Source organism: Carassius carassius, chromosome 2, assembly GCF_963082965.1.
Source record: "Carassius carassius chromosome 2, fCarCar2.1, whole genome shotgun sequence".
Lineage (NCBI taxonomy): Eukaryota > Metazoa > Chordata > Actinopteri > Cypriniformes > Cyprinidae > Carassius > Carassius carassius.
The window spans coordinates 19,306,346-19,334,249 of record NC_081756.1 but is presented as its reverse complement, the minus strand read 5'-3'; the positions used below and the strand labels follow the sequence as shown (position 1 = coordinate 19,334,249).

Genomic DNA, 27,904 nt, shown 5'->3' with positions numbered 1-27,904 from the left:
TGTTTGATTGACTTTGGGCTAGTCAATGGCTACCATCAACTCTGGTTACCATTATTCTTTAAAATATCTTCTTTCCTAACTATCCCTTTGGCAACCATTATCTAGTAAAACTAAAGTAAAAACAAAAATCAAAACTAAGAAACTCTGGGGGGGGGGGATTATAAAGTGAAAATAAAAACTACATTGAAAAGACACACTGAACATACATTAGAAATACAACTTAAATTGAAAGAAAAATATAAATAAACCATAGAAAATTGATAAATAATAATAATTACATGCCTACCCTCACACAAATATGCAAAGTGTATGTGAAATTCATCCAGAATTCACAGAATGGATTTCCACGCGACCAACATTTTTTACAAAAAATAAATAAGTAAATAAATAAATAAATGAAGTTCTGAAGTTCTACTGTTTATTTTGTACTACTTAAAAATGACTGAAACAAACTGATGTCAGTAAAACATGTACACACCCAGAAAAAAGGGACAAAACTGACACTGGTACTTTTTCAAAAGGTATTAATATGTATGTATTAGGTGCTAATATGTACCATTTAGGGGGGGAAAGGGTGCAAAGATGTACTTTTAGCTTTTGTACCTTAGGCTACCGCCCCAGTGACAGCTCTGAACTTTTTTCCTGAAAGCGGAGTTAATTTAGTAACTATCTGTTTGAGTTTGCATTGTTCAGTTTAGATGATTGAGCTCTTGGGTTCTCCTGCACCTCTTTCTCATTTGGCTTTATCACCTTCTTCAGAATGTCCCAATATTTGCTCTCTCGTCCTTGCTGCTCTTCTCCGTTCTCTTCCTCATCCTCGTGCTCCTCTCCCTGTAACCCATGCTGGGCTTTGGCTCACTTAGCGAACGCTGCAGCATGGTGGGGCAGCCAGGTCTTTTTTTTCACAGAGGAAACGCTTGGTCTAAGAAGATGAAGATGACAACACAGATTCGCCCCTTGGGTCAGAGCAGGGTCTGCGCCACACGCAGGCCAGCGTGCAACTCATTGAGCTCATCATTTACAAATATGCGTAATGCCTGGAAGGTTTTGGTGGCAATGTGTGAAGGGCACTGTAGGTGATCACGCCAGGCTTACAGCGCGCTGGCTGGAAACGCTCCTAAAATGAGAGACGCAGAAGAAAGGATTACATTAGATTACATTAAGTTAATCAAACCGTAATTTGAAATGTTCACCTCCACTAGTCTTTGTTTTAGTTTAGTCAGTTATTATTTCAATTTAAAGACATATTAATTGAATCACATATACTTTCCAGATTGGTTCCTACTTAATAGTCCATAGTTTTTGTGTTATGTATCCCAACGACCCCATCAAAAATGCTCAAGTACCCCATCATCAACACCAAACTCATTATAATGAATATCATTTAGACCATTGATCCTCAAATCTGGCTCGCAAGATCCACTTTCCAGCGGAGTTTAACTCCAGATCTAATCAAACAAACCTACCTGTGATTTTCTAATGATCCTGAAGACACTGATTAGCAAACTCAGGTGTGTTTGATTTGAGCTAAACTCTGCAGTAAAAGTGGATCTAGCGAGCCAGACTTGAGGATCACTGATTTAGACGTATCATTAAGTAAAGAATAAATGAAGATGCTGAATTACTAGAATATAGTGCACATTTTTGATGCGACCACGACCCAAAGCAGAGTATTTATTATTTTCTAATAATTCAACAGCTCATTTTCAATTATATGATATGATATACAGTATAATGGGTTTTGTGTGGATGGCAGGCTTTGCGTACATAATAAAATGTAATTTTATGACATCGTAATTTTATTGAAAAAACAGGGAAATAATTTGTCGTTTACTATATTTATTTGTTTGGTCAGTTTTGTTGTGAGTTTGTTTTTTATTTTTTTATTTAATTAATTTTCTACTTTTTTTTTACTGTTGTATGCTGTATGGAGCTTTGAAATAACTGAAATTATTTAGCGAAGTGATATGGACATGTAATGCCGTCAATACCAGCAGGGAACTACTGTACTTTATCCGTGCATTTCCCTGAAAATTATTGCTTATCTTAGAGCGTTCGTTAGCAAATCAAATTCAAGCATTAAACAGCCCCTTAGTATAAATATTTTGAATTTTATTCAAGTCCCTTTAAATTTTTAATTTACAAAAAAAATGAGGAAAAATAAAAAAAAATACTTATTGTGAATAACTGACTCACCAAGTACCATACACACACAATAATAACTGTAAAAAACTGAGATACAGCCATTGCCTTTACACTTGAGACAACAGTATGTGATCTCATGTGCCGGCTCTCTGGCTTTATGAAGTACATTATTCAGTATGATGAAGGGGTGTTTTTCACAAAAACAGTCAAAAAAAAGCTAATTCCTAAGCAAGAAGAAAAAGCTGCAGTGGACTTTAAGGACATATAAGCAAAGAGACAAACACACTGAAAGGATGAACACCATTGGAGACACACAGGAGTTTATTCCAGATCAGTACAAGTGATGACACAGTGCTTTTGAAAATAAACAGGCTGTTCAACAAAGCTCCCAAAGCTCATGGAGAGATAGGTCCATGCTGTATATTGCGCGGAGATGAATTGGCTCAGTCTGAGTAAGAGGAGGTGACGTTGTTCCCTGAACTGACAACATGCAGAGCTTAAAATTGCAGATAGAAAGGTCACACAGAAGTTTTCTTTTTAAAAAGTAGGGAACATAAAAGTATACCACACATACACTATACAGTATATCTACTGTAAATACAACCATGATAATCAATCATATAGTAAAATTAAATAGTAAGCTTATGATAATGCTTCAATGGTTATTTCTGATATCTGTCTATCAAAATAAGCAATGGATATTGTTTAATATTATTACTACATAAATAAAGTTACATTTTATGTTTATAAATAAAAGTCAGGAGATTTCTGAACAATTGTTTTTGAGGAAATACGTGTATAAATTCCTCTGCACAAAATTGCTTGTCCTTTTTTTTTAGCTAAATTTTAGCACGTCAGTGATTAACAATATTTTTTCAACCTCACCCTTCAACACTTTTGATAAGACTAAAAAAAAATAAAAATATATATATACATATATATATATATATATATATATATATATATATATATATATATATATATATATATATATATATATACACATATATACATATATATATACATATATATTAAATTTAAATATTAAATTTAAATATATATATATATATAATTAAATTCATTTTTTTAAATTAAGCAACAAAGCCAGTCAAAAGCTACCTTATTTTCATATATTTTCTTAATAGTTCACTCAAAAATGGAAAACAGCCCTCAAACTGTTCCAAAACAACACTGGAAACCACTGGGTTTAATGAAAAAAATTATGGTTTTTTTTTCTAAATATTTTGTTTCACAAACAAAAATAAAGTCATACAGATTTGCAACAACAAAGTAAACTTTGACAAAATTTTGTGGGAAACTCCCTTTAATGGCCATCTTTAATACTGTATGAAAAAAAAGTATATTTCAGGTTTGGTAACACTTAAAGATCAGTTAAATAATGTTAGTCAATATATTAACTAACATGAATGAACAATACATTTATTAGAGTATTATTATTTGTTAAGTGAAAGTGACATTCATTCAGCCAAGCATGGTGACCCATACTCAGAATTTGTGCTCTGCATTTAACCCATCCAAAGTGCACACACAGCAGTGAACACACACACACACTGTGAACACACACCCGGAGCAGTGGGCAGCCATTTATGCTGTGGCGCCCGGGGAGCTGTTGGGGGTTCAGTGCCTTGCTCAAGGGCACCTAAGTCGTGATATTGCTGGCCCGGGACTCGAACCCACAACCCTAGGGTTAGGAGTCATACTCATATTGTAGTAGAAGTATTGTTCATTATTAGTTCATGTTTACTAAAGTAATTAACCAGTGCTAACTAATGAACCTTATTGTTAAATGTTACCCAGTTGTTTTCTTTACCTTGCCCTTCAGGGCTTCAACATGAAAATGATTTTTGCAAAAAAAAAAAAAAAAAAGTTAACCAATTATAACTATTTAAAGAGAAATTTACCCACTAATGTTCATGCCATAGCTTCACGCTGATGAATGAGTGGAGGAGATGGAGAGTCTAAAGATAAAGAGAGGTGTTGCATCTCTCAAGTCTTGCACTTCTGGGCTTGGAGGAGCGAGACACTGGCCAATCAATAAGACCATATGCCTCTGCCCAACCTCTTAATTTAAAATCAAGATATAAAAGAGCAAGTGAAGAACAGGAAAATACAAAACAGAAAGAAAAAAGCAGATCAGAGAATAAAGAGATGGATACATAGATCAGGTTTAGCAGGCTGTAAAAATTAATCATACAATATGTATTGCAGCAATCTTTTTTTTTTCTTTGCAAAGAAAGCATCAAATGATCAAATCTCAGTCGCCTAACTGATATAAAGTGAATAAATACAGCAACCAGTATATAAATCCTGTTATCTCAATGGGTGTTCTCCTCTCAATCCAAGCAACAATCGCTATAGATTCTCTGTAATTGGCCATGAATAATTACCTAAACATTTAAAATGAAAAACAACGTTTACACAGAAGCCTAATGAGCTGTATATAGTAAATAGACAAAGATTTCTTTAAAAACTATACTATACCCACTATACTAAACATCATTTAAAGATAACATTAAATAATTTAATCAAACTTTAACAATGGAAACATGATAACAATACTCTAATAGGTCATATTTATAGTATACATTTATACAGTATATAACGCCAATATATAAACTATTTAAAAAAATCAAGTCAAATGTAATGAAAATGTCACTTTGTTGAATAGAAATGTAATTGGTTGGCAGTCTTTTATGAGAGTGCAGGATTAGAGGGTAACACCCAGCTGCTCATGGCTCTGATAATTGGTGGTATGCCTTTATTTGGATCAAACTGATTACTGCATGACATCCTTCTGTAATGAAGCCAGAGATCTCTTGAATGAGGCTCTGCACAAGCACATTTCAGCTTGAATAGAGGGCTCACTCTTTGTCTGATCGTGAATTGAATTACGGATTTCCTCTCTATTAACCACAAGCTTGTGTTGCTTTAATGCTTTAAGGAACGAACAAGGGGCAGAACTACCAATTTGAAATGCAAGGCTGTTATTCCAAACATCATTTGACTGATTGATCAAAGAATAAAGACACATGCAAATGCTTAAAAGACAGCATTTATATTGTTCTGATTAACTGAGAAATGACTGGATTTGTCCAGTTATAAGCGCCAAACACTGCTATAGTATTTTCTTAAAACATAATAAATTATTTTTTTTAAATAAATATTTTGATAAAAAAAAACATTTGATTTATTAAAACTTTAGATTTTAATTAAGAGCATTTTTATTTAAATTATAATTAAAATGACATTAATAAAGTACATTTTTAACCATTTATTAATATTTGTCTTGCCTAAACGTTTTCAAAGTTGTCTCTAAAGCAATGTTTCTGTATTTGATAATATAGTCTTGCCAATTGAACTGAGAAAAAAAAAATCTGAAGAAACAAATTATACAAATATTTTGAGACCCTTCTTTAAAAATTTTGATCCTGTTAAAATGCATGGGTCCATAAGTCATGTAAAGCTGAAATAATTAACAGGTGCCTCACTTTTGACTCATCCATCTCTTCCTGTTTTGAAAGGACCAGAGAAATAACGCAGGTCAGGTGAACACAAGGAGCTGGCCAAGACACGCTTAACATTTAAATGTTAGCTTGTACACCCAAGCACTTGATTTATTTTGTATAAACCCTGTTTGAAAATGGCGTGAGACAGAGTTGTGACTCAGTAAATGGTTTATTCCTCATTTATCATGGCACATGGATATGGCTAAAGGGTGAATATGTTTCGTAAAAAGACTGAATCCTGCATACACTATAGCAACACACTGATGACTCATTTCCAGCAAACGTGTCTCGCGGACACTTACATATTTCTCCTTGTTCACCTCTGGGAAAGAAAAGAGCAATAAGTGAAAGAGAGAGAGACAGAACTGAAATTAAAGCCTTCCATCTTCTTGTTTCCCCGGAAGAGTTAACAAAAATTTGCACAACATTTCCCAATCCATGTTGATCACATCAGGTTTCCAGTAAGAACGGAGATGAAGGGTCCTTTATTATTCTGTAGTGTCAATTTGCACTGCTTTCTTTGAAAGCTCAGGAAGGGCCGTTACAAGTGCCTTGTTCCTGGGCGAGGCTGGCAATAGCTGTTATGCACAGAAGTTTCGAAAAATAATGCTTCATTATTACCTAGTAAATCCCCCTCTATATAAGCGACAGGCTGCATAGGGACACATAACCTCGTGAATGTTATCTGAGGCTAAAGGGCAGCATTGCTATTGGCTGCTAGGGACTGTGGTGACTGCAAACATATAGTATAAAATACGGTTTCTATGATATTGATATTTTCTGTACATTTCTGAGGGACACAGGCACATTCACCCTCATACGAGTAAATAATGACTGATTTTTCATTTTTTGTTGCACCATCCTAAAAAGAGCTACTGAACAATATCATGTCAGAATGAAAAATTAAAAAGGTGAAGCAAACATTTGTATCTACAGGACAAGTTTTATCTGACAATGGCTGATTAAAAGATTAACAGGCTATGAAACCATATATCGCAGGATTTCATTAGAAACATTCAGTGAGGGAAAAAGTCAAGTAGATTTATCATGGATTGTACTTGAATGGAAGAACAATGTTTTGTACCAAAGATTTCACATGATCATTGTCACAAATTAGATTTGATTTTGAATCCCTTTTGAACCCCGCTGTATTTATTCCTGTATGACAGAAATATATATTTTTCTTTCATTACCTATTTGTGGTAAACAGTGCAGCCAATTGTATTACTTGTTTCCATCTCTGTATACTTGCCAGTCTCTCACAATGCATAGTGATTCTGTGCATTGTATTTTCATCTCAATGTCTCAATGCCAGAAATAGATTGATGCATGGAGCTCTGGAGTTGAATGAGACACTAAATCCCAAGTTGCTTAAAGACAACAATCGACTGCTTTAAATAAAAAGATTCCACTAAATACTAATTGACTAGATAGATGCTAGGTAAACAAGGAAGCATTATTCCCATTCTGAATGCAGAGGAGGCACAGGGATCATTCAGCCAAAATTATTTTGTCTTACACAGAAGATCAAATTCACTACAGGTTTGGAACAACATGAGTGTGATTAAATTACCTTTTTTTTTTTTTTTTTTTCTCGAGTGAACTATCCCTTTAAGAGGAAATAAAACTTGATCTTGTGTAAAATATCCAGTAAAAAAAACAACTAATTAATCAACAAAGTTAATTTTTTTTTTTAAGTCACTCGCTGTTTTACCAATGAAACTGCCTAAAAAAAGTCTGAGCAGAATGCAGAGTGAACTCCAGCTAACAGAAGTATAGACTTTAAGCACTGCCTTAATTCCAAAACTGTGATGCGGGCCTCAAAAAGCTCGGATGGAGAAAGCGAAAGATACATTTTCATCAGTGCTTCAACAAGTCTGCTCTTCAACCAGTAATCCATATTGGGCTGATTAGTGTCCCTTACAGTGACATTAAAACATGACCAGCAGCTTAAACAACTGTTTAACCATGCTGTCAAAACCTGTGAGCTGCTCCACATAAATCTGAATGTTTTATGGCAAAGCTGGATTGCTGGCCTCTAGGTGTACGAGAGGGGCCAGTGTGGCTGTCTGGTGTCAGTGAGGAAGGGAGTTACTGGCTCTAAGCCCTTTTTATGCTGATGCTCATTATGATTCAAGGTAGTCTGATATGTAGAAAGCTGATCTGTGCATTGGGATCGGGGGACACTTTCCTTAGGGAATGTGGATAATCTTCTGTCACGCCAGCTGGGTTCATTCTGATGAGAATATAAGACTGCCATGACCTCGTCTCTTCTCTAATGTATTTTTCTAAATAGTGCAGACTCCCCATTTTAACATAGTATAAAACCCCAATCAGCGGCAACAAAACTGGTGTAAGATTTACTTTAAAGCAATTTTTTTAAATAAGAGAATTGCTGATAATTTCACAAATAATTGCAAAGAAATGGCAAGTAACACACTGAAATAAACAAAATTTTGAAGTAGAAAGATTAAAATAGTATATTCTTGTAAAGTATACTTTAATAATCTTATTATAAACTTTTCTTTTTTTCTTTTTTTCTTTTTTAGTGTAATAAGTCAGAGAAATAAATTATGCAAGACAAAGCAAACATGTTCATTGAAAGGACTATGACTGGTGAGTATTACGAAACACCGCAATCCAGGCGAAGACTCGTTCACATCTAAAAGAAAGGCAGCGGGGCATTGTGGGGCTTTAGTTGCTCACGTAAGGAAACAAAGAGCTCATAAGAGAGAGGACTCCCATGATGCCTATTGTTATGGTGTCTAAACCCCTCCCATTCCCCCATCATCAGCATTGGTAAATACACACATGTACAAATACACACATATCATCCCTCCTCCTGCACCATCAATTGCTTCCCCTGGCAACGGTAATGCCGACAGCCCACCGCCGACCCCCAGGGATCCTCGGGAGTCAGAAGCTTCCAGATTGATTGGAATAAACATTGTTGCTGTTGACTTGCTCTGCTCTTCAAAGAAGATCAAACAACTGCCCTTAGTCACACCTGTTCTCCTGCTATAATCATCTTCTAAAGAGACTATCTATCTCTTCGCCAGTGTCGGGCTATGGAAACAGCACCGGCAAAAATAAAGCAGCCGATAAATATAAAATCAAAAAGCATCGAGCTGCCGCAATGTGGTGTGTGTTACGCGTGCGTTTGAAGAAGTGTGTTGGTGGGGGTGCAGTGAAGGGCACGAAAAGGGAGGGAGCGAGAATGAGAAACAAATCAAAGGATACAAGGAGGTGGGGGGGGGGGGGGGGGGGGGTTGGGGAAGGAGAAGATGGGACTGTGAGTATAAATATGAATTAAGGAAAGGGGCTAAAAAAAACGCACAGAACCCCACATGTAGCTTCCTCTCTCGTTTTGTTTTTTTATTAATAAGAGCATTGTCAATCGCAAGGGATGTGCTGCTGATGGACACTCAGACAGTGAGAAACAGGCAGCTGAGTTGGGGGGAAGGAGGATGGCAGAAATTTTGGATTAGAAAACGCCATCTTTTCTCCCTTTCTCTTCTTCCAGGACAAATAGGTCCCATAGGGAGAGTTTGCATTAATAGCGCTTGCTCTCTCTCCTCGCCTCCCTTGAGTGTTGGGAATTAATGAGGGGGGGGGGGTACCTGCTACGATGCTGGCCAGTTGCAGGGTCCGACCGATGGGGTAGACACTGCGTGCCTGTGCGATGGCCGCCGCAATTTTCCTGCTGTGCCGCTCCTCCCCGTACATGGCTAGCACGGACGCAAGCGCCTGTTGATCCAAGGCGTTGACCACGTCAGCCGCGCAGGGCATGTCGGGGTACCTACGCACAAAGAGGAGCCCAATTAAGCAGCTTGACGTCACAAGTTCCTGGCTGACAGACGCCAAGCCTGACAGCTCTAAGACACCAGTGAAAACCCCTCCCACCCTTCCCACTCTGGGAGATGTGGGCTCGAGATCTATAAAAAGAGAGAGAGTGTGTGTACATGAGCGAGAACAGGAGGGAGAAATGGTTAGCGACAAATATAAAAATATCAAATCATGAACTGAATTATGCATTCACTTTTTCTTTCTTTAGGAAAATATGTTCGCACACTCCAGGAAGAACAAAGATACCAGGATAAATGAGACCAAGTTACATGACTACATAAAGAGAGGAAATATATTAGCTTACTAATACGAATAAAACTTAATATTTCATGTAGTGAGTTTCAGTCGGCAGCTGTTCAGTACACTTGCACATATGTACTGTGATTCATATACTCCCAGTGATTCATATATTCCCTAAACATCTTGACTCACGTGTTCAAGTCTTTAGATTTGTACTTATGTAATCATTTTCAGAGATTTAGGGATAATACCTTGCATTCTGACTCTTTGCTTATGTACTTACTGAAAGGGAGGGAGACAAAAAAATATTAAAGCACTCAGGTACTCACTGGAACATGTGAGAAGTGAGCATGTACAGAAGCACTTTCAGTCATTCGTCACCTGGAGTCAACTTTATTCATGTAAGGTATGCAACACTAACAAACCTTTCATCATAACCTTTCTTTTGGAATCAACGTCATTCTCACATTAACCTTGAGCATGTCTTCTCCTATTTAGAACGTCATTTGCAGAATGTGGGCACAACTAAGAGCACAGAATGAGTAACACAAACTGATAGACATGCTGATTAATGCAAAGTATGCTCTGTTCTTCTTGAAGGCCAGAGTCTGCTGACTGCATCATGTCATCCTAAAGTTAAATTCTCACATTGATTTTTGTGATGGAACAAAGATAAAGCGTATTCAGATACCGTGGGCAGGACCTGAATCGACCTGCACTATGTCTCACACTTTCTCTTTTTGCTTTGTCTCTCTCTCTCCCTCCTTCTCTTTTTTCAACCATTTCATCTCGCCCCCAGAAAAAAAGTTCATAGTCAGTTACGGTGGGTGGGATTTCAACCTCATTATCACAGTGAAAACTTTGACTAAAACTTCCTAATAAGAGAGGCCTCTCACTCTTCTTTAAGTCAGAGGGAAGCAGTGGTTTGCATGAGAGTCATAAGAGATTTAGGGATGATGGCGATGATAAAACAGCACTGGCTGGGAATAGTGAATAGTCTGTGTGTCTTCCTAAACACACCTGATTCGACTCCTCTGCTCATTAGTAGAGAGTCCATGAATTGAAATGCATGTGTCAGAAGAAAAAAAACATCCAAAAAGACGTGCATTATTGGTAGTACTCCAGACACAGGGTTAGGAAACACTGCTCTAATTTCTTTAAAGGGAAAGGGGCTTGTGGCCAGAAGGGATACAGCTATGGCCAGTAAGTGACTCAAAATCTTAAAAGATTGACAGGACGAAAGTGAAAGGAAATTAAAATAAAAATAAATTAAATGGACACTAAAGACGACGACTAGCAAACTATTCAGACTACATTGTAGCAAAGTCCTTTGAACCAAAATCTCTTAAAATCTTGCTGGACGGACAAGAAAAAATGAAACGGACATTGAAGAGGACAACTAACACTTCCGGCCTTAGCTGTATCCCTTCTAGCAATCAGCATGAAAGAGTGGGAAGGCTTTATTAAAGATAGCAATCAGATCAAACTGACATGTGGTTCCCTAGCCTAAATAGTGAAGAAACACATATTAGTCCCACACCACAGATTATAATAATATGTTATGTTAAATTGTCCATTTAACACAGGGGTGTTCGCAGAACTACTTTTCTATAGCCCCTTTCACACATACAGTCTTTACTGGAAAATTACAGTTAAGAGATCATGTAACATTACCAGTAAATTGCCAGTAATGTGCTCTGTGTGAACGCAGAACGAGATTACCGGTATGAGCATGTACGAGTTCAGAACGTGCTGACATAAGATTTCTACACTCGGAAACTCATACTATTCTGACCCAGTTGACGCATTTACTTCGCACTGTGTAGTTCAGTTTGAAGTTGTCTAACAAGATGTCTCTGGGCCAAAAGTGGCTGCATGAATGTGAAAGTTTCACACAAAAATGAAAACACCAACAAAAACATTGACTGCGTATACTCCTCCATGTTTACAAACACAACAAAGGGAAGCAAAGCAATTTAGAGGTCATTTCCAGTTAATGATGTCACAGAATTTACCGGTATTTTGAAACTGATGTGTGAATGGTGTTTTACCAGTAAAAAGATGGAATGCCATTGCCTGTCTGAACAGCAAAATTTTGTATTTAATGATAATGATAATGATAATGATTTACTGGTATTACTGTGTGAAAGGAGCTTATGTCTTCCTTATCAGTCACACACGTCAGAAAACATTATATAATATTATTACATAATTCTTAGAGCTAAAATCCATCTTCTATTATTATTTTTATTATTATATTTTCATATGGTTAAACTTTATGAATAAAATGTGACTAATCATACTTTTCAGTTTTGAGAATGGAAAAACAGTTAAACATCTGCTGCTTTAATAGAATTATTAATCAACAATTATAAAGAAAAATTTAACCAGAATATGGTTCATAATATTATGATGTTTTAGATGTTTTTTTTTTAAATCCTTTTTGGAACATAAAAATATGTCATACTTTCAGAAAAGAGATGCATAATGTTACTTTGAAAAATAACATTAAAGTTGTATTTTATTTATTTATTTTTGTAACCATTTAGTATAATTTCACTGTTTTACTCCTGCTGCTTAATCAAATATTGTTGAAAGACAAATAATTTTTTTTTTTTATTGTTTTGGTCACGTTTTGAGTATTTGCAGCCTGTTTCTCTATTTGGTCATGTTGTGACTATTTGCCACATTTCTCTGTATTTGGTGGTGTTGTGAGTATTTGCAGCATGTTTCTGTGTTTGGTCATGTTGTGAGTACTTGCAGCATGTTTCAGTACTTGGTCGTGTTGCAAGTACTTGCAGCGTGTTTCAGTATTTGGTCGTGTTGCAAGTACTTGCAGCGTGTTTCTGTATTTGGTCGTGTTGCAAGTACTTGCAGCATGTTTCTGTATTTGGTTGTGTTGTGAGTATTTGCAGCGCATTTCTGTATGGTCGTGTTGTGAGTACTTGCAGCTCGTTTCTGTATTTGGTTGTTGTTGTGAGTATTTGCAGTACATTTCTGTATTTAGTTATGTTGTGAGCATTTGCAGCACATTTCTGTATTTGGTTGTGTTGTGAGTATTTGCAGCGCATTTCTGTATGGTCGTGTTGTGAGTACTTGCAGCTCGTTTCTGTATTTGGTTGTGTTGTGAGTATTTGCAGCACATTTCTGTATTTGGTCACATTTCTGTATTTGGTTGTATTGTGAGTATTTGCAACAAGTTTCTGTATTTCGTTGTGTTGTGAGTATTTGCAGGACGTATTGTCAAACTGATGTCCTTAATTTGCTGGTGCTTCTATTTGCATACGTTTACTTAAGTTGCAGTGTGTTGAGCTCTCTCGGCCACTGCAGGGAAAAAGAAACACAAGCTCACTTCTTGTTCTTTTTCACTACCTAAATGTGTTCCGTATATTGTTTATTCAACCACAGTCTTAATGCAAACATTCCATGTGTCCCTCAAAGCTCTGTCTGTGAATCACCAGGCTCTGCAGTGCTTAGTCATCTTTTTATTGAATTAATCTGTAATTAGGTTATGCCTTACACCTGTTTAGAATTAGTTTTTCAATAGCTATAATAGAGAAGCATGGAGACACTGTAGATATAATCAATAAATGAGTGAGCCAAGAATAATAACTGTGGCCATCAGTATATATCGAGAGTGAATCATGCATTACTAATAGCACAAATGATTCTTGGAACATTCATGATAATGAGAGCTTCTACTGAAAAGAGCTGAGGTATCGTAATAGTTGAACCTGTCTCCATCCATCCTCATGTCTAGCAGTCCATCTTTGCTGAGGGAGAAGCCCCTCTCTGCTGAATCCATCTGAATAGAGGAGCATCCGGCATCCACACCACCTGGACCCAAACTGGGAGTAGGTTTTTCATCTCACTGAACCTCCCTAGTTCTGGCTTCACCCAGCCCCTTAACAAAAGAGAGAATAGAAAATAAGAAGATAGAATTGTTTTGTAACATTGTCTTTCCTGTCACTTTGAACAATTTAATTTGTCTTTGCTGAAAAGAAGTATTAACTTTTCAAAATAAATAAATAATAATAATAAAATTAAATAATAATAAATGTCAAGATTTCCTAACCAAGTTTAGTAATTTAGTTTTCCATGACCATTGTTCATTCTCTCTCTCTGACCCCTAAATAAACAGACTGACCTCTGCTTTTTTTACCTTCTTCACGTGAAATGACTAACAGTGCTTACGGGTTGCATTTGCTTTCTGGTCCAACATAAATTGTGGTGCTGCATCTTTCAGTAAAATTGTTTGCAAAGCCTGCATTCATTGTGATAAAGACCACTGCATTCATGTGCCTCACAAACTGTTCAGGTCAGAATAACATGAGACCTGTTCAGAGACCTTGTTAAAAAATAAACATCAGCCACTCATTTCTAATGCTGGAAGCTAGAAACAACAAAACCCTTGGTGAACTTTCTCAATATCTGACTCTTATCATTAGTTACAAAATAGAAAAACAGCTTCTGGTGTTTAAAATATCAGTATCCATCCCACTTCTGCTTTATAACTTATAATACATTGGGCCAAGCTATTAAAATACCAACTCAGTGGCATATCACAAATACATGAGTGACTGTACTGGAGAAAAAAATTAATACTTTAATACTGATTTTTAAACTGTATGGTGCACTGTTATTATAGTTAACTAAAGCTAAAACTTATTTTCATTAAATTAAACAAACCTGAAAAAGACATAAAATAAAATATTAATGTCTGCAAATAATCGCATTATGCACAAAACTAATAATGTATTCAAAAGTAGTATATTGTGCACTTTTTTTATTTATTTAAAAGTAGGCCTACTGCTATATGAACAAAACTGTAATAACATTTGGTTTGCAAACACTTTAATTAAACAAATAAGGTGCTTTTTACAGCAATGTTCATTTTACATAGTAGCACTTAAAATATTTATTGCAGCCTAAATTTCAACTTATAACATCAATGTCATTAAATTAAATATAAAACAAGCTATTTGTCACTGCCAGGACAGAAAATATTTTATCATTTGTTATAGAAAAACAAGTTATACTCAGAATCCAGAGCCTCGATCATAACATTATAACAGGCACCTTCCTATAATGGCGCTTTTCCACTACATAGTACTGCACGGTACGGTTCGGTACTGTTCAATTTTAGGGGGGTTTCCACTCCAATTGATCGCTCCATTTAGCATTCCCTGACTCGGTTGGAAGAGATGGGCAAGAGCGTGGTTCAGTTGTATACAGATCAGTGAGTTTGAGCGTGAACCTCGCCGGGGTGCAGATTTTCTGTGCTGCATGATTGTGTGTATATTTCTGAGCAGCAAAAGTGATAGATCTGTAAAGCAATATATTGTGAGAGGGATGTGTGTTACCGCATCCCATATGATTCTTAATAATAAACCACAAAGTTAACAAAATTATTCACTCCAATATCAGAAACTTCCTGTTTCCAACTTATAAAGTCATGATTACCAGCTCGTTGCATTCTTTTCTGTTAAAAATAACAGTGTACAGTGGTTTGTTAATGCTGATGCTTAGCCTAAATAATTTGATCGGGAGCATCCCCTCCTGTGACCCATTATTTGTCTGTATTCAGAGCCAGGGAGCAACAGACTTTAATAATAATAAAAAACTGCATTAACGCGCAATAAAATAATTGTCAGTTTTAGATTAATTAATGCGTTAAAGCGTTATTATTTAATATATAGTCTATATATACAGTGCTCTCCGTCAATATCGGCACCATTGGTAGATTTGCACAAAGATGGCTGTGAAAATAAATCTGGATTGTTTATCCTTTTGCTCTTTCATTCAAAAAAAATCACATTTTCCAACCTTTTGTTGAGGTAAAACAATCGAAATAATAATAATAAGTTTACTTATTATAAAATAAAAGTTTTTCTCCAATGCATGTTGGCCACAATTATTGGCACCCCTAGAAATTCTTATGAGTAAAATATTTCGGAAGTATATTTCCATTTTTTTTTAGCACACCAGGGTAATGTGCAATAAGCATGAAATCGTCCACCCATGACTCCCTGTTCCACAGGATTATAAATATGAGGAACACAAAGGCAAAATTTCCTTAATCATCCATCACAAGGAATCAACAGTCTTATAGTATTATTAATGAGCAATCTCATATTATTCTACCCTTTTTCTAAACTTTATTAGCCTGACTACATCAGACTTCGTACTTCCGCTCAATTTCAGTTCGCTTCTGTATTCAGTCTGAGATAGCAAACCATCTCTCAGTTCCTCTTCAGGAACTCGAGCTGCGTCGAGCGCTTTTGGGGAACACCTTTGGCAAGAACAACTCTGAATATTGTGTGCAATCAGTCCAACGGAAGAGCGTGACGTCACAGGCGGGGTGACGTAGCGACCAGGAAGCTATAAAAGCACGTGCCACGCAGCTGGCTTCAGCTTCGCGTCTTTCAGCAAGCGCTCTGTGTGTGCATGTTCAAAAGTCTGTCTTGTAAGTCTTATTTAGTGTTGTCTGTCTCAATAAAGCAACATAATGCCTAAGAGCAAAGCTAAGACCAGACACATGAAGGGCGAAACTAAATCACGCTATAAATTGTGTGTTCCTCCCTGCCAACTCTACATCACGGCTGGGGATACACATGATTTATGCGTGGTTTGCCTGGGGTCGAAGCACGCTGAGTCGGCTCTCGAGGGAGCAGACTGTCCGCATTGTGAACGATTGCCGAAGCGGACGCTTCGATCCCGGAGGGCTCTCTTCGAGGAGGCAGTGTTCCTCGTGGTGCTGGCCCCGCTTCTGCCGAGGCAGAGCGGCTGCTGCACTCGTGGGGTTCGCAGGTGGATCTGGCGGAAGGTATGGAGACTGGCCAGTCCTTATCTCCTTCCTCATCTGCCAGATCCGGCGCCCAAACCCTGGGTTCGGAAGCACGCTCGTCGGTTTCTTCCCCCCAGGGCGAGGGGTCGACACTCCACCTCTCTTCATCTGATGAGGTGGGTGTGGAGACAGTTAGTAGGGATTCGCCACCCCTATCACCCCAGTATGAGGAGCTATTGGAGGTGGTTGCTCGTGCAGTTGATAAATTAAAAATCAAGTGGGCTGCAGAGAAAAAATATGACCCGCAGAAAAGTAAATTAGATGAGTGGTTTCTGCGGCCGAGACAGCCACCTCCAGCCCGGAGCCTTCCCTTTTTTCCCGACCTCCATGAAGAAATAGCGAGGTCGTGGAAACACCCCTATTCGACCCCTCTCTTCGGCTCCGACTCTCAGTATTACGGCAATGTCGCGGGGCTCGATGAGCGGGGGTACAGAGCGATGCCCCGGGTTGAGCAGACGCTTGCGAGCTATCTGTCACACGGTTCGGAGTTGTCTCTGAAGGCTCCGGCCTTGCCCACAAAACCGTTAAAGACAACATCTACGTTAATGGGCAAGGGCTATGTGGCAGCAGGTCAGGCGGGGGCGTGCCTTCACACTATGGCCGTCCTCCAAGCATATCAGGCTGACCTGCTTAGAGATGTAGACGAGGGAGAGGGGATCAAGTCCGACGATATTGCAGAGCTTAGACGGACCGCTGATCTCCCCCTTCGCGCCACCAAAGAGACCGCTCGCATGATTGGGCGGTCTATGGCAGCCTTGGTGGCCGCGGAGAGGCATTTATGGCTGACCCTGTCTCAGATAAGAGAGCGTGACAGGGTCTGCCTCCTGGACGCCCCGCTTCAAGCCTCGGGCCTGTTCGGCGACACAGTCAACACCTGTCATCGACAGGTTCCAGGAGGCACGCAAACAGGCGGCGGCATTCCAGAGTTTCCTCCCTTGTCGCTCTCGTGGGTTATCTGGGCGGGAGATACCCACGCCACAAGCGAGCTCCTCATACCGCGAGGCTCAAAAGCAGAGCGTCGCCACTCGTGCTCCCCCATGCCGGGGCCGTGGGTCTAAGCGTTCCTCTGAGTCAGGGACTTCCAAAGCAAAATCAGATCTTCGTGCAATTATCGAAGCTAGGAAGTCCTCGACAAAGAGGTCCTGACGCCACAGGCGCAGTGACCATGAGGGTAGCCTCTACTGGGGTAGAGCGGTGTCCACCTCATTATACGGTGACCGTCTCACCCCGGTGCCCTCCGGTCTGCCAACCTTGTCAGTGTTTCAGGGCGCAGCGGTCTCCCGCGAGTGTCACTCCCAGTTATGTCCGCCTGCGAGCGTAGCGGAGCTGGAAAACTCGCCACTTACACCAGAGATCAGTCTCGAGAGACTGATTCCCTTAGTACATTATTTAGCAGCGTGGAAACTACTGCCAAATGTATCTCAATGGGTCCTGCACACAGTAGAAAGAGGCTATTGTATTCTGTTCGGCCGTCCACCCCCGACAGTCGTCGGCCCCCAGCAGGCTCTGGTGATGGAACAAGAAGTGAATACTCTATTAAGGAAGGAGGCCATCGAGGTGGACCCTCCTCTAGACAGGGAATCCGGGTTTTACAGCCGGTATTTCATAGTTCCAAAGAAGGATGGAGGGTTGCGTCCGATCTTAGACTTACGTCAATTAAACCTCTCAGTAATGTAACTGAAGTTCAAAATGCTCACTGTCAAACAGGTTGCAGCTCAAATCAAATCCGAGGACTGGTTTGTCACAATAGATCTCAAATATGCATACTTCCACATATCCATCCTTCCACAACACAGGAAGTTTCTGAGGTTCGCTTTTGGGGGCAAAGCCTACCAATATCGAGTACTTCCCTTCGGCCTTGCACTCTCACCCCGCACATACACGAAATGTGTAGATGCGGCTCTGGTACCCCTCCGTATGCAGGGCATCCGCATTCTGAATTATATCGACGATTGGTTGATTTTAGCTCAGTCAGAGCAGATGGCGGTTCAACATCGAGGTGTCGTTCTCGCCCATATGGGGGAGCTGGGTTTGAGACTGAACGCCAAGAAGAGTGTACTTTCTCCAGTTCAGAGAACCACCTATCTAGGCGTAGTATGGGATTCGACCACGATGCAGGCATGTATGTCTCCTGCTCGGATCGAGTCAATCCTTTCCTCAGTCAAGAGAGTCAGAGAAGGCCAGTCACTCACTGTAAAGCAGTTTCAGAGACTGTTAGGGCTCATGGCAGCTGCGTCCAATGTAATACCTTTTGGCCCCTACAGTGGTGGCTCAAGACCAAGGGGTTTTCCCCGAGGGGAAATCCATTCTGAACTATCAAGGTAATGCGGCGATGCCTTCGTACCTTAGACATATGGAAGAAACCTTGGTTCTTGAATCAGGGCCCGGTGCTGGGAGCTCTTGGTCGCCGTCTCCCTCCCCGGTTGGGGTGCGATCATGAGTGGCCACCCTGCCCGCGGTCTGTGGAGCGGGCGCCATCTGACATGGCACATCAATTGTCTAGAAATGCTAGTAGTATATCGAGCATTGAGATATTTCCTCCCAGACCTGAGAGGCTGTCATGTGTTAGTGCGCACCGACAACACATCGGTGGTCTCTTATATCAATCACCAGGGAGGTCTCTTTCACACTCCTTATACAAGCTGGTACACCAGATTCTCCTGTGGTCCCAGGGCAAACTCCTCTCGTTAAGAGCAGTGTATATTCCTGGGAGATTGAATGTGGGAGCAGACATGCTGTCGAGACAGGGGCCGAGGCCCGGAGAATGGATGCTTCACCCCGAGGTGGTGAAGCAGATATGGCAGATATTTGGCAAAGCTCAGGTGGACCTCTTCGCGACTCGAGAGAAATCGCAATGTCCCCTCTGGTTCTCTCTAGTTCACCCAGCTCCACTGGGACTAGATGCCATGACACAGACTTGGCCGAGGCTTCGTCTGTACGCCTTTCCCCCCATCGCTCTGCTCCCGGGAGTTCTGGCGAGAGTACGCCGAGATGGGGTCCATCTGTTACTAGTAGCCCCGTTCTGGCCGGGCCGAGTATGGTTCAAAGATCTGATCTCTCTCCTCAACGGCTCTCCATGGGAGATTCCGATCAAGACAGATCTACTCTCTCAGGCGCAGGGCAAAATAATCCACCCTCGCCCGGAGCTGTGGAAGTTGTGGGTGTGGCCCCTGAGGGGGCACAATTCATAGCTTCCGGTCTCTCAACTGAGGTTGTTGAGACCCTCCTCCAATCCAGAGCTCCCTCCACGAGGAAACTGTACGCCCTGAGGTGGAAACTCTTCACCTCATGGTGCAGAGACCGCCAGCTTGACCCTGTTAACTGCCCGGTTGGTACAGTTCTGGAGTTTCTATAAGCTAGGCTCTCTGCAGGATTAACTCACTCCACCCTAAAGGTGTAGATGGTGACCATAGCTGCTTTCCACGTCCCTTTCGCTGGTCAGTCAGTGGGTAGGCACCCCCTAGTTACACGTTTCCTCCGTGGTGCACTGAGGCTGAGACCTCCAGTACGGTCCCGTATTCCCCCGTGGGATTTGGTTGTGGTATTAGAGGCTCTCTGCAAAGCTCCATTCGAGCCAATTCAAGATATTTCAGATAGACATCTGACCCTTAAGACTGCCCTGTTACTGGCGATTACGTCTCTAAAGAGAGTTGGAGACCTTCAGGCCCTCTCTGTGGCCCCTAACTACTTAGACTTTGCCCCTGGTATGGCCAAAGCATTCTTATACCCTCGAGCGGGTTATGTTCCTAAAGTTCCCTCTGTTACACCACAACCTATCATACTGCAGGCCTTCTGCCCTCCTCCCTTTCGAGAGCCAGACCAGGAGAAGCTAAATTGTATGTGTCCAGTGTGAGCACTGGACGCATATGTCCACAGAGCTGCCATGTGGAGAAAATCTGACCAATTACTTGTTTGCTATGGTCCTCCTAAAAAGGGTTCCCCTGCCTCTAAGCAGACCCTTAGCCGTTGGATAGACGAGGCTATCAACGTCTCCTATGAGTCCTCTGGTCTTCCCCTTCCTTTGGGAGCCAAGGCTCACTCTACGCGGGGTATGGCTGCCTCTAAGGCCTTTCTAGCAGGTGTGTCCCTCTTGGACATCTGCAATGCTGCGGGATGGTCCACGCCCTCTACATTTGCCAGATTTTACAATCTTGATATGCGAGCCGCTCCTAGCTCTTCTGTCCTCTTGCCTTAGCTGTGCTCTTCGGATATACACTAGGCAGGGGTTTGGTAGTCTGGCAGCGTTGGCACATCGTTCCCCAAAAGCGCTCGACGCAGCTCGAGTTCCTGAAGAGGAACGTCTCTAGGTTACGAATGTAACCCTAGTTCCTCGAAGGAACGAGACGCTGCGTCGCAGAGCCATACTCCCAGCACCCCTGTCGGCGCTTGCTTCCCTACTTGAAGCTGAAGCCAGCTGGGTGGCACTTGCTTGTATAGCTTCCTGGTCGCTACGTCAACCCGCCTGTGACGTCACGCTCTTCCGTTGGACTAATTGCACACAATATTCAGAGTTGTTCTTGCCAAAGGCGTTCCCCAAAAGCGCTCGACGCAGCGCCTCTTTCCTTCGAGGAACTAGGGTTACATTCGTAACCTAGGGACATTTTCCTCCGGCTCCAAAACAGCTGGCCAATCAACTAACAGAGAGTGGACTGAGAGCCGTGACGTAGACACTAAGCGCCGAATTTAAGATTGTAGTTTAGGGTAAGGAAATCGAAAATGACCACGGGCATGGAGACAGAGGATGCTATTCGCTCTGTTGGGGAGAATATTCCTGGCATTTGCCAACTGAAGCCCAAACAAGAAGAGTGTTTGTTTCACATTTTGAATGGAGGTGATGTCGTGGCCCTACTCCCGAGTCCCGACAGGTTTTGGGAAAAGTTTAATTTATCAACTATTACTGATCGTCAGCGAGAAAGTGGGGAGGCCAAAGTCCGGCAAGGCGATAATTGTGATTGTGTCCCCCTTGGTTGCTCTCACGGAGGATCAGGCAAAACTCGCTCAATGTATTATTTTTTTTCGCTGCATACCTGTGTTTATAGCAGAAGTACGAGGCGGCTGAGCCGGCACATAACACATGTCATAACCAAACGTTATGTGATTGGCTTACGGGTAACCAATGATTTTACATTTCAGTCAAGCGCCCCCCCACGAGAAAGTAAACGCTGGTCAATTATGCCCTTCCAGACTCTGTCTACGAAGCAAAGCGAAGTAGCCGAGTTTAGTATTACCAGGCTAAAACTTTATAGTTAATGGTTAGTAATATTTTATATTTTTTATTAGTAATATTTTATCATTTTATATATATGAGTCTATAATATATATGTTTTATTTAAAGTTAAACATGACTGTAATGTTAACACTCTAATCTTCTTTGTACATCTTCATTTTTTGCTCTTAAATATTCTATTTCCACACAGAAACTAGCTGAAAAAATTGTGACAGGTCTTCTTCCTCTATGGGGCTAGTTACCTAGGCACCAAGTTCTTAGATTGTGTCCAACAACTACTGCAGCTCATAAGCCGTACAGAGAGGGAAAGAGAGATAGACTACATATTATGCATCCCACATGGAAGGTAACAAAATATCACTTATTTATCACCTTGGAGACCAGAAGATGAGAGTTGTGGGAGAGTGCTGTCACAGCTTAAACTTAATTGAAAAACAGACACACAAGCTGAAGAATACACAGAAACGTACAAAAAGGCATGTGTGCAAAGGCTACATGAGAGTACTGTGATCATGGACACACATTTGTAGGAAAGTATGAATGCTTATAAATGAGTATATGCTTATGATGTTTCATTAAACTTGAAGTAGAGGTGTTGGTTTGATGTGAGAATTGGTGATGGCTCTTTAATCCTCAGTCATTCATATGGAATCGGGGAATCGTTGTATTTTTTTTTCACTGTTGCTTGGATTCACTTTCTTTGCTTTATCTGAAGGGAATTCACAGTTATGAGTAACACAGGCACAGACGTCTCAGACCACACACACACACACATACATACACATTACAGCTACTTAAATACAGTTTAGAAAAGAGAAAGATGAAGCTAAAACACAACACATAAGCATTAAGGCATCATCTCAGTCCCTCATGACTCTTTTTCTCCCTGCATCTCCTCCTGAGTTCCTTCCCCAGCACCGAAGAGCCATTCATTTTTCATGTGACCTTTAGACAGCCTGTGAGCTGAGAACAACCCAGGTAGGCAACTATAAATCAGACAGCAGAGAAGCAAATGAGGCTGAGAACACTAGGGGTCCAATGCAGGGGCAAAGGTGGTTAATTTGGCCTTGTTGGCTTTGCAGTCATGCTAAACATGCGGATTCCCCTCCTCGACTCATGCTTAACTCCTTCTAGATGAACAAAAAGTGCAGAGGATGGGGGTGAGAAATCACCTCCTCCACTTCTAAGGTCATCAAAGGTCCTCTTCTTCACCCACTCACGCGGCCGGCTGAGGGCTTTACCCATAGGATCCTGGGGTGCCAGCGTCTACACACCCACGGCCAGCTGAAAGATTAAGGGTGAGGGAGCTGCTCGGCTCTCGCCCCCGCAACAAAGGGTTTCCCTCAGTTCTCTGGGAAAGGGCTTTCTATCTATCTGTCTCTCTCTCTCTCTCTCTCTCTTGATTCTTCCCTCCTCCCCGTTCGCTCAGTACCTTCATTAATTTGCTGGGAAATCTATAGTGAGGCATTCTCTTGCCCGCCCACACAAACACATAGACTCCGCAAGAGCGGTAAGCCCCCGTTCCTCCCTCTTGGTCCATGGATCGGTGAGCTTGGAGGGAGAAAGGAAGAGGCTGTGAAAGGCAGAACTGTTGCATCCCGTGTCAATATCCAGTCAATTTAGGGCCTCAAAGGTGCCAGACTTCACTGCAGTAGTTTGTTTTCAACGTTAAGTGGTTTTCCTAATATCTAGATAAAGTTTGGGGGTCTATCCAGCTTATTTTGCAACACGACAGTAGGCTGTTTTCTGTGACTGTGCAAGACTTCCGATTCATTAAATAACTACATAAATAGCAAAGTGCTAAAGCAAAGCCCTACAAACCAGTGTGTTTAAGGTTACGATGATAAGTTGAAATAATATAATAAATAATATCAGTTTGCAATATTAAGCAGCATAACAGACTGTACAGATCAAATAAATTGGAAGCAGATGAGAGAGGAAGCCTCTCACATTAAAGTTACAAATTGCTGCCCCACTCTTTTACATTCAAATAAATATTGGTACCAAAACATATTTACAACAACATAGCCTGAAACCACAGGCAATATGATCCTGAGGCTGAAGTACAACCTTTCTGAGTGACCACTCAAGCTAATTAGGCTTTGGCGCACCAAGATTGCGTCATGAAATATACAAAAATGCTTCTCATATATTCAGTTCGAAAACAAAATGTATTGTCTGACTATATAAACCAGTAGCGGGTGCCTCTGCAAGAAAGATTTTCATTACTGAATTTTCATAATATAGGTTTCCATTGTTGTTTCTTAAGAGGCATATTATGCATGTTCAGTTTGGGTTGGATGAAAGATTCTTATTCCTTATGAAATATCACAATATTTCACAAACTATTATACTTTATTTGCTGCAGGCATGTACACTGTATTGGACACTTTATATTTAATCTATACAAGATCTATTCTTCAAAAACGGGAGAAAAAATGAATGTAAATGAAAATGAATGTTACTAAATCCATGGATAAGATGGAGAAGGGAAAGTCAGTAAACAATGTTTCGTTTTTGTTTTACATTTCACATGCAGAGTGAAAATGCAACGGCATGGCTTGACACTGACTGATCAATATCTAAGCAAAGACACTGATTAAATCCTGTGAGTCCCTCAGCCCCTTCCCTTTACCCTGTCTTCAAATGCCGAGGTTTTCCCTATAAGCTACACAACACAACTACTCTATAGTGTCGGTAGGAAATTCCTTTTGCCATTAATGTTTGGAAATGTTAACTTATATCTCCTAGTGACACACTACAGCAAAAGATTGAAATTGTTGGCTTAAAACCATTTTTGTTGGTGAAAAATACTAATGGCCTAAAACTTTTCACAGTAGTGTATGTAAATAAATATAGATATTAAATAAAAATATAGGTAAATAAATAAAATAAATATATGTAAATATCAGTTATGCAGCTTCTTCAGGGCAGGATTAAAAACTTAATATAATGTTGTTGCTGTTGTTTTTTGTTTTTGTTTTCCAAATGTTCAACATGTTAAATATTCACAATAGTCAATGAAATTGATATCTGAGGACAGATTGATTGTTGTGACACAGACTGCACTGGCCAGCAGACATGTCAAATGTTATTGTATAGAATGACAGATAAATGATCTGATGTGTTGAGCCTGTTCACATTCAGACGCACACTTATGTCACTTGTCCAAATGTCAGTGGCATGTGTGAACAATCACCTGACAACCATCTCTCAGATCACCAGTGTTCTAGTCACCATGACAACCTTATGCTTGACAGCATGACCAGTTTCACCAAAGACCAAAAAGTCTTTGCTAAGATTCAAAAGTGACCTTTTAGTTTCAGTTTTTTCAGACTTCTACTTTTATGAAACTGAAATAACCCATAAAGAGACAGATTAATTTGAAAATGTAATTTTAGACCACAAACTATTGTCAAATTCTTTTCAACAGTTAATCACACACTGCAATAGGCAAGTTTCCTCATTAACAACAGGCTAAAGTTTCATACTTAGTCCTTGCTTCCATATAAAAAGCTGATGGTGCAATTGAGAGAAACTTTGCCGAAATGAAGCTGACATAACTCTGTGCATGACAATAATGCCTAGCAACCTAGCCTGAGTGGGAGGTGCTATCTCTGAGTGTCATTAGGTGTGGAAGAGTGAACCATTTCGTGGTGGCTGATTTGTCAAATGCTGCAGAAAAAAAGAAGGTTCAAACCTAATGGGTGCAAAAACCAGATATGGTGAGGATGGGGTAAATCCACCCTGCTCAGCATATAGTTATAAATAGTTGGCATAGTTACAGCCTTGTGCAACTACAGTATTGTGAACCCCTTTACTGAAGTAAAAGTCATTATAATGCACAACTTCTTAGTTCTGTCTTTAAAATCTGATTGGATGAGCCATGTTTCTGAGGTCATGCAATATAAACAAAATTATTGTGACAAGATGTGGCAAACCATGTGGCATAAAAAATAGTAGGTGTCAGAGACCATAAATCACATAGTTTTTCTTTTTCTGAAAAACTTAAGTATCTGCTAACTTTTTCTCTTTATAATGGACTTAAATGGTGGCCAAAAGGCTGAAGGTCCAAACTGCAATTTCAATGCATCTTTAAAGGGCTCTTCAGGAATAAGGAGAAGGGTCTGGCTAAAGACTTGCACTTGCACTCTCAGACTTGCATTCTCAGACTTGCACTCTCAGACACTTGTGGTTCCGCTAGCGACGTCACTTGCAGTCTTTATTTTTTTATTTTGTTATATTTATTGATAACTTTTTGTTTTAATCTCTCAACATTTACAACAGTAGTCAGTAGTGGTGAAGACAAGAAAAAAGAAACTAAATTACAATGTCACTTGCAATCTCCACTTGCACTCTCCGCTACCTGTGACGTCACTTGCAATCAACACAAATCTTGTGTGTTGCCAATGGAGACAAGATGCTGTGGTGGTGATTGAACGATTAAAACTAAATTAGTAGGCCTACAACTATAACGTACAGGGTCCTACAAGAAAAAGACAAGACTGGCAAATCCGTGGCACAGAACAGCAGAATATGAACGCAATGCACAAAGACTTTCGTTAAGCGTTTTCATCCTATAGAAAAAACAGACACTTAATATGGCATAATGTATTAAGATACATTAAGTTCAATTAAAAGACCAAATTCGATATATAGTTATTATTTAATGTATTACAAGGCAAGCAGATGGCTATGAACACAATGCGCAAACTTTGTCCTCCCATACAGCAAAACGCTTAATGTGGCCTAATAACAGACTAAGATGATTAAGACAATTCAGTAGGCCTAGCCTTTATGTCTTGTTGTTGACTCAACGTATATACAGACCAGCAAATATGAACGTGCATTATGAAATGCATTAAGTGATTTTAAAAGGATCAACTCCGTACAGGCAAGCAGACGAGTACAGAACGCAGTGCGTTAAATTGTACATTAAACGTTTTCCTCCTATAGAAAATCATTATAAATAAACACATAATGTATATGTGACGAGTGGGGCAGGGCCGAGAGACGTGGGAACAGGAGCGAGGCCGGTGGAGTGATTGGAAATGGGCGACACCTGCTTGACCCACCGGTCTCGAGTCCCAAGGAGGAGATGGAGGGATATAAAACCGGAGCGACGACAGTGACGGACGAGAGAGGACCAGGCCTGGATTTTAGTTTGTGTTTTGGTTTTGATTTGTGCGCGTCAGTCGTCTGTTAGGGGCTGATGTGCTGTTTTATGTTTATTTTGATTATTAAAATATAATTTGATTGTCCGCCGGTTCCCGCCTCCTTCTTCCTGATGATTATGGAATTTTTATGGTTACAGTATATTAATGGACAAAGACAGTGAAATAAACGAGTTGTAGACAGTTTATTTTGGAAAAATGCTTTCTCTGCACGTCCGGATTATAAACATTGGGTTTGTACTTCTGCTTACAACACAACAACCATTGAAGTCCATTATATGCAGAAAAATTTTTTCTTCAAAAACCTTAATTTTTTTGTGAACTGAAGATGGAAGAACATGGACCTCTTGGATGACATGGGGGTGATTAAATTATAAGATTTTTTTTATTCTAGAAGTGAACTAATCCTTGGTTATCAGACAACAGTTTACAGTGCTGGGGTGATATAACTTCTTTAAAATCCTAAATGATTGTGCAAGTACCAGGAAGTATATATATATTTACAACATCAACATGAGATATATATATAGCATATATATATATATACTTTTCCAATCTTCTTGGACCCCAATTATTGCTGTTTGTGGCAATATTTAAAAAATGTAATTATTTAATGAACATTTTGGGTGTTCAATCTTATCAAATTACATACATACATACCTACATACAGTAATACTCTCTCATTCTCTTCGTCTTCCTTTTCTTCAGCACTCTTACTCTCCTCTCTTTTGCCTCTTAAGCACTGTGGGGGTTTCCTAAGCTTCTCTGTGACTCTGCAAGCCACATAATGATTTGCGAATATGCAAAACACTTACATAACAATTTTAAATTATTAACTTCTCTATGTGGTTTAAACAGAGCATCAGAGATAGCAATGCCTTATGTAAGATCTTGTATT

General features: G+C 40.0%; 1 pseudogene; it reads right to left on the bottom strand.

The window, feature by feature from the left end:
- Window positions 1-564: 564 nt before the first annotated feature.
- LOC132097366 (12S rRNA N4-methylcytidine methyltransferase-like) overlaps window positions 565-27,904 on the bottom strand; it is a 96,910-nt pseudogene continuing 69,570 nt past the window's right edge.